We start from the raw sequence: 9,277 nt of genomic DNA, 5'->3' as shown, positions 1-9,277 counted from the left end.
TTTTTACTCATCAATGAAATGCTGCTTAAAGGGTGGAGGGAAGGAAAAAGGCTAAGTCAAAACTTCAAGCTCTCTCATTATGAGGTATACCTGACGGGGACACCGAAAGCCGCCTGTACTTCCTCTCATCAATACAGCAGAGCTTTTTGTCAGTAATTTGCAATAAGTGTCTGCAGCATTTCTGCAGGGACCCAGAAATCATTATTGGCTGCAGATCTGCACGGTTCCTAATTGGAAGCATTGGGCCTTATCAGCTGAGGATTTCCTAGGACCTTTGACAGATACCAATACTAAAATCATTGTTCACTTGTCAATTTAAAAGACCATTAAAGCAGCTTATTTTGGTTTTAATTGGAACCTCCTCCCTTCCAACGCCTGGCTTTGGAAAAAAAAAAAAAAAGCAATACCCAGGCACGCGCGCACACACGCACGCGGATGACGGGTGTGTAGGTCACCCAGCGGGTTAGGGTCGGGCGCTGGGACTCCCGATGCAGCCGCCGCCACCACCCGAGATACGCGGGGCCGCAGTCTCGAATTTCCAGAGATTCCAGCAGCAGCAAGTCGAGCTCGAGCGCTCCCAATTAAACAACACCGCATTCGCTTACAGATTTGCGCAAAAAGTGCACCCGGGCCAAAAATCAATCCCTCTCCCCAGCCTGACCGGGTGAAAACAGATACGTAACATATTCATGCGCTGAGCTCGCGGAGCAGCCCAGCGCGGAACTTTTTTTTTTTTTGCCTTTTAAATAAAGCGAGGAGGACTTCCGCGGCTCGGCAATCCTGCTAAAGCTGGCAGATGCAGCAAAACTAATATGTGTAAATGCTTTAAAGCAATAATCTGCTTACAGCGACACTTCCCCGGATCGGCGGCAGGACTGAGGGGGAAAGAGAAGACGCTTGGCAGCCAGGGGAAAGCGAATTGTTTTGACACCGCCATTGAATAGCAAAGCCTGGTGGATAATCATTTCATAGGATAATTGTGGGCAAGTAAAAAAATAATAAAAAGAACCTACCCACTTCACCCGCCCCCTTTACCTTCCCCCATCAAAGTGAGCGATGAGTTCTGCTCATTATTTTTACCTTGCTCACAACATCACTGGGTCCCTTCTAAATGAAATAGACTTAATGATAATACTAGAAGGTAAACGGAGCGGGAATAATATTTACTGTATAATCATTTGGGCTCTGTTAAACTCAGCACTTCCCTTTATCCCAAGAATCGCACTAATTGCTTCCAATAGGAAAATGACCAGGCAGATTTCTTTTGCTGCAAGGTTATTTGCACCTAATGTTAATAGCATATATGTGTTTTTGTTTTAAAGGTTCGTCCTTATCCTCTTCCCCCCTCTCTTCTAATTTTAAGTAGCCGATGTTTTGTTTGGCTGCTGTTTTATTTACTGTCAAAAAGAATATGATGCAAAAACCACTTAAGCATGTATACAACCCATGGAGGGATTCATTTGACCTCATTATACTGCAATAAAGAAGAAATCCAGTTTGTTAAATATCACCGAACCGCATGCATTTCACATCAGATCATAAGAGCAATGCTTCAAAAGATTATCCCAGAAAGTGCTTAGAAAGATGGAATGGGTTAACTTTGCTTGCCAGAAGGTGTTCTGACAAATACAGGAAAAGAGAGAGATGTGCAACCCCCTTTAAGAGCAGAGCAACTGAAGAAAAAAGAGATTTATGCTTTTAATTAATGGCAATTAAACCATGCCTGTTGGCTTGGCCTATGGCAATTGTTCCCTGCAAAAAAGGAGGCCGAGCTGGTGACAAGCATTTGAATCCGCTAAGTTCTGTCAAGGGAGCTGACTCTGCAGGCATCAAAACCAAACTAAATCAATAAAAGAATTAAACTTTTATAAATTGCATTTTGACAAGTATCAGATACCGTTAAGCTTTGATATTATGAATTCCTTGGAGGTGATGCAAACAAGAAGGGCCGCAGTTAGAGATCCAAACAATCAAAGAGGCTTGTTAACATGCGCTGTCAAATGCATCAGTGCTATTAATTACTACAAATTAATGTGACTCTCTCTTCCTCTGGTGATTGGAATAATAATCAGCCAGATTCATGCAATGAGCACAGAGAACATATGCAACCCTGCCAAAAATAATAAGTTTAAAAAACAGTAGACATTTACAGTCTCTGTGTTCAAAGGCTGGATGGTTTTCTTGTTGCCAGTTGTGACCTCACTTGACCCCATCTTCCCCAGCCCTGGGATCTTCTTCATGTTTTTTTTTTTTTTTCCCGTGTGATGACGGAGGGAGGCATCATGCTATTGCCAATAATTATTGGAGCAGAGAATAAAATCTTTATTGTGTTCCACTGAGGTGTGGGGGAAACAAGAACCCTATCCAAAGTGATGGTTTTCTAGGAAATAAACCCCAATTCCAGAAGTCCTGTAATTTGGCCACTTTGTAGCTTGAAAACTTTGCTCTCAGGAAGGTTGATAATTAAAATTACATGAGGCTCTCACTCAGTGCAGTAGGCAGGACTCATGGGGGAAAATGGGAACCCTACTTAGAGATTCTGGGTACCTAGAATGATTCAATTTCCCTCAGCATTTTGTGATATTCTCCATTCACAAACGACCATTGCCAGAATCTGTCTGTTGCCTCTCAGATCCACATTTTAAAACATAATGTGATTTTCATCTTAATAGAAGAATTGTGATTCTAGATCCCACCAGTGAAGTGCCTCAAGCTAAACAAATATTTGTCATTAAATGGAATAATTCATATTTTCTAAAATATTTTAAAAGCAAACATATTACAGATTAATTGTTAATAGTCTTCCTTGTGCTTTATAATGTATGATATTTTTGATTTTGCTCATCTGGAAATCTTAATACACTCCTTTGCAGAGTCGCCTTATGCCGTCAACTTTTTACTTTGCAAACCAACAGCATGTGGTTTCTCACATATGAGGAGCTTCCAAATGTTTTGGAACTGTCTTTTTAGATTAACTGAAGAATGGAATTTGGCCACGTGATATGGGAATTTATAATGATGGGGGTTCTTTTATATAGCAGAAATTGAACATCTCACAGTTTCAACTAATTTTCATTCAGTTGAGTGGGGTGTAGGGTGGAGATCAAGGTGGCAGGGAGTGAACCTCTAATTCTCTCTTGCCGTTGGAAATAGGATTACGATTTGGAATAACATGATGTCTCTTCCTATTGGCTTGTGATGATCCGTAGCTCTAGAATATCCCCATTTTCTAATTGTGATATGGGCAACTATGTGTTAGTTGTGTGGGTTTTTTTAATTGGAGAGAGACAGAAAGCATAATGATATCCCTCCTAACTTGCAGTAGGAATGGTGCCAGGTGTGTATTGGTGTTCAGACTAATTATTTGATTTTTACTATTGACTATACCTAAGTGTGTTTTTAACACAGAGAGGAATTATCTTGACACCATCTGGTAGCAGTTTTTCATGTCTGATAAAATTTAAAACTCAGTTTGAAGCTTGGCCAGTGATAAATATGCTTTGGATTCCATATGACCTTGGTCGACCTCTGACCGTAAATGAATCAGGGCATTTGTCTCAAACTGTGGTTACAGAATTTTACTGATATACCTAATCTGTTACCCAGGAACCACAATTCTTATGATAGATAGAATACTTACTCGGATAGTGACAAGGAAGTTTGAGATGATTTTTTTGCTTTTTTCATTGTCAAAAAATGGATCCTGGCTCTAAGTCTGGACTTAAGTTTGAGTTTTCCATTTCAAGGGCTTCTCAAGATCTGTTCAGAAAGAGCATTAAAGGGAAGAGAGGGGAAACAAATGCTTATAAAGCCTCCACAGAAAAGTCTGACAGATAAAAATATGGTTCTAAGGATGAGCTTCTTTCCGTCCCTATATGCTCACTCAGCAAATGAAGAAGGAATTTATTGTTGGAAATTTATGTAATCATTTTTATCTGATTAATTGGCAAGATGCTACATGAGCTCTAGCCTCTATTTAAAAAATCCTGGTTTAATTATAAGCATGTTTCAGTTCCTCCAAATGTCTTTATGAATTTGAAGGGGCTGCTCAAGCTTTGTCACTTATTTTTAACAATATAATTTTCTAAGAGCGGAACATTCTTGCTAAGCTTGACATGTGATATGTAAGCACATATTGACCATTGACTATTACTTTAATGCTTCCTGGCAGCAGCGGTACATCAGGCAGAATTCAAACACCACATTTGCCTGGAGTTCAGTATCCATTTAAATCAAATTTGTCACCTTTCAATTTTTTAATACTGTTTTTTACTTTTATTAAAATCCAAGTTAGTAAATGCCCTGTAAATTTGGTGACAGGCCTTGATATGAACAACCCACATTCTAAGTGGGAAAAAGAGCGACTGAAATGCCCCTGTTAATATAATAACGTAATTATCTTTTTCTAAAGAGTTAATTTACAAAATATTTGTACTCAGTACATTTTTTCACTATTGTTTTGAAGGTCTCTCATTTATAAACTTGCACATGTGTGGTTGTGAATATGTGTATGTGTTTTCATTGTGAGGGGAGTTATCCTTCCCCACTCTTTTCCACTTTGGCATCCTCCACTTTTTTCTCTTCCTTGAAACTAAATAATTCATAAATTGTTATTATTTTGATAGCAGTGAAGTTTGTGAATCCTCACAAATTTTACACGTGCTGGAACTCAAGAACTATTATTTTAAAACTTTTTCTTGTTAAAAAAGGGGAAACAGTGGTGGTGGTGAGGGTGTTCAAAATTCCATACTCAGGTAGAAATATGGATATATATTCTAAGACACTTATTCATGTACAAGTATACCAATATAATGTATGGCTGTTGATTTCTTAGAAAATATGTCTTCATTTGAGAGTGAATTATCTCTTTTTACTTTGCTCATGTTGAAAATGGCAGATGAACGATCAGCTGTCGGTTGTTCTTCACCAGGTGGAGTGATAGATGAATAGACACTTTAATTTAGCCCCTTTGTGTTTGCCCATAGTTTGAGATTTTTGTTTTTATGATAGTGTACCAGATAGAATGAAGCTCCACCTACTTGGTGCAATGTACAATGAGACAAATAACAAGTATAGATATTGATGTTTCTTTGTTTACAACACTGCATATTGTCCCAAGAAGGGGTTTGCAAGAGAAACTTCGAATGTTTCATAGACAGATAAGTTTCAAAGACAGATAATGGAACACACACACCAGTATTTGTTTCAATCCTAGTTATAGCTGCCAAAATTGACAACAGTTCTTCTCCCCCATATGAAAATTTTGTGATTTGGAAGGAAAGAAGCTGACTTTTTACTTCTCTATTTCTTGGTCAAGAGGGTATAGAACAGAATGTTACCTCTGAACCTGGTTTGTAATTTTATGGTCATTATTTTATGGTGGTAAAAAATAATTGCAAATATTATATTAATTATAATATTAAATCCATTTTTAAGAAAACAGAGAGTACTTATATATATATATATATATATATATATCAGATCAGATCAGTCGCTCAGTCGTGTCCGACTCTTTTGCAACCCCATGAATCGCAGTATGCCAGGCCTCCCTGTCCATCTATATATATATATATATATATATATATATATATATATATATATATATACACACACACACACACATATATCAAAGGATACACTTTGTGGATACATCCCAAATATAATCTTAAATTCAGTTCACTTGCTGAGTCGTGTCCAGCTCTTTGTGACTCCATGGACCGCAGCACGCCAGGCCTCCGTGTCCATCACCAACTCCTAGAGTTTACTATTGAGCAATTATTTTTTTCAGCTGCAGAGAAGACTTTTATGATCTGACTTCCCCATATCACAAATTTTAAGACTTGAGACCTAAATTTATTACCTACCAGCACTAGTGGTTGTAGACATGACCCTCTCTTTCATTCCTGGCTCTTGAAGGTAGCTTTCCTTTCTTCATCAACCTACCTGCTTATGTTGTATTTTGTACTTTGTAGCTTGATATTTAGTAAATCCTTCTAGTCAACCAAAGCACGAATATCTAGTAAATCCACTAGACTGTATAAAATACAACCCATCAACCATCATTATGCTCTTTCTTTAGTAATACAGTTACTCAATGATGTGAACATCTCTCTTCTTTCCCCACTCAGAAATGGCAACAATTCTGACAGGGTGAGTTTTTCTGAGCATATAGGGGAAAATTAGGGCTACAATGATCCATATCCAACCTGATTTGAAGAGGGCTACATTAACCTTGTGAGGTCTTAGGAAAGTTATTAATTTGATGGACTTCTGTTTTTACATTACTTCTGTATTTACATTAAAGGTCATATATTCATCCCCAAAATGTGCTAGACCCTGTTGTATCCCTGGGGATACAATCATGCATAATATAAGTGAAACTCTGAATTTCCAGATCTTATACACAGAGAAAATAGAGGAGCAAATAAATGTAGTACAAAGGAGTTAATAAGTATAATGGTTGTAGTAGTACCAAAGGCCATAAGAATATGCGGGAGGGACATCTAACCCAGCCTGGATATGGCATGAAGGACTAGGAAATGCTTCTTGGAGAAAGGTATGGCTGTGGCAAAGGATAAGTAGAAGTTGGCTAGAGAAAGAGAGATAGTGAAAGGGGGAGTGGGAAGAATGTACCAGGCAAGAGAAAAGGCAGGACCCACATCAGAGATAAGAAAAAATCATGGCAAAGTCAAAGGGTGATACTTTGACTGGTCCACAGAGTTTGAGAAAAGAGTGTATAGATGAGGTAAAAAGAACTTTCTAATATTAGAGTATAATTGTTTAAAAGTGAGTACTGGGTATTGCTAGTCTTGGTTGCATAAATATGATTTACTAGTACTGATGGAGTCAACTAAGAAATTTCTGGAATGCTAACTATGTGCAAGGCACTCTGCTCAAAGCTGCAGATGACATAAAGGCAAATAAAACATCCCACACTTTCAAACAAGTTTATAATCTAGCAAGGAGGATAAGCAGGTAAATAATTAACTAGAAATATGGTACAGAATGAAATGGGTCCTCTAGCGGAGATTAAGAAAACGGTTGTAGAACACCAGATAAATGGTGATTTGGTTTAGGAATGAGGGTGGAACTTAATAAAGTTGTTGATGAACTGTACCTTGAAAGATGAGTAAAAGTGATCCTGTTTCCATTTTTATACATCTAAATGAGCATATATTATTAAGTTATCCAATAGCAGAAAAGAGATATCATAATCTTGCTCAAAGATAAGCAATTATAAAAATAACATATGCACGTTCAATTCTTTGTTGGTTTTTTCTTATTATTAAATATAAATCCAGATGTTCCATGTCATATAAAATATGAAAATATGCTAGCAAAGTAAAGAGAGCCATAGAACTAGAAAAGGCCTTGTATTACTATTACTCGCTCAGTCGTGTCCGACTCTTTGTGACCCCATGGACCATAGCCCACCAGGCTCCTCTGTCCATGGGACTCTCCAGGCAAGAATACTGGAGTGGGTTGCCATTTCCTTTCCCAGGGGATCTTCCCGACCCAGGGATCGAACCCAGGTCTCCCGCATTGCAGGCAGATTCTTTACTATCTGAGCCACCAGGGAAGCCCCTTGGATCATACAGAATAGCTTCCTTTTATTGTTTTTAATACATAAAAACTGAAGTCCAGAAAGTTAAGAAACCTGCTCAAGATTATGGAAATAGTTTTAGAGTGGAGACAAGACTTCTAGTTTACTAGTATTTATAGCCACTCAGGTTGCATTCCAGCATGTTTCAAATATTGATGAACAAATTAACCCAAACCAACATGTATTAACATATATAGAAATTATCTAGGACCTGTCTGTGGTAAGCCAGTTTTTGTTTATTTAATACTAGTAGATTTCTTACTGAAGGAGGTGAATGATACCACTGTAATGGCAGAAAGTGAAGAGGAACTAAAGAGCCTCTTGATGAGGGTGAAGGAGGAGAGTGAAAGAGCCGGCTTAAGACTAAATGTTAAAAAAACAAAGATGATGGCATCCGACCCCATTACTGCATGGCAAATAGAAGGGGAAAGGGTGGAAGTAGTGACAGATTTCCTCTTCTTGGGCTCCAAAATCACTGCAGACGGTGACTGTAGCCATGAAATCAGAAGACAATTACTTCTTGGCGGGAAAGTGATGACAAACCCGGACAATGTATTGAAAAGCAGAGACGTTACTCTGCCGACAAAAGTCCGAATAGTGAAGGCTATGGTCTTCCCAGTGGTCATGTACAGTTGTGAGAGCTAGACTGTAAAGAAGGCAGAACGTGAAAGAATTGATGGCTTTAAACTGTGGTGCTGGAGAAGACTCCTGAAAGTCCCTTGGACAGCAAGATCAAATCAGTCAATTTTAAGGGATAATAACCCTGCATATTCACTGGAAAGACTGATGCTGAAGCTGAAGCTCCAGTATTTTGGTCATCTGATGTGAACAGATGATTCATTGGAAAAGTCCCTGATGCTGGGAAAGATTGAGGGCAAAAAGGGGAAGAGGGTGTCAGAAGATGAGATGGCTGGATGGCATTACTGATGCAATGAACGTGAACTTGATGAACTTGGGCAAACTCTGGGAGATGGTGAGGGACAGGGAGGCCTGGCATGCTGCAGTCCATGGGGTCACAAAGAGTTGGACATGACTGGGCAACTGAACAACAACAATAGTTGATTTACAATTTTACGTTAGTTTCAGGTGTACAGCAAAATGATTCAGTTGTACATATACACATATCCATACTTTTTTGATTCTTTTCTCATATGGGTTATTATAGAATATTGAGTAGAGTTCCCTGTGCTACCCAATAAGTCTTGGTTGATTATCTATTTTATATATATAGTAGTGTAAATATGTTAATCCAAAATTCTAAATGTATCCCTCTCCCCCTTTCCTTTTTGGTAATACCAATTTCTAATATATGCTAATTGTTTCTTCATGTACAAATGATTTTGTAGAGGTATATGCTAATTTGTAGAGCAGATAAATTCCAGACTGACCTCTTCAGTGTCAGCAAAGTGTAACTACTGATACTTACGTAAGCCTTAAAGAAGTCCTTAGTAAATCCAGCCTAACAACTTTAAACATGTTATTGATTTCATTTTATTTTTATTGACACCATATCTCTATTAGTCAGCATTAGTTTTTCTAAGTTGTAATTCTTTGTTTTTATGCTACTTATAAAGAGTAGAACCATATATTAATCATTTCTGTTTACCTAGTACATAACAGAGACACACAGCCATTTACTACTAGGTAAACATTAGTTTAACCAATGAAAATATA

The sequence above is a fragment of the Bos mutus genome, chromosome 3 (assembly GCF_027580195.1).
Source record: "Bos mutus isolate GX-2022 chromosome 3, NWIPB_WYAK_1.1, whole genome shotgun sequence".
NCBI classification, from domain to species: Eukaryota; Metazoa; Chordata; class Mammalia; order Artiodactyla; family Bovidae; genus Bos; species Bos mutus.
Note: the sequence above shows the minus strand (reverse complement) of the source record.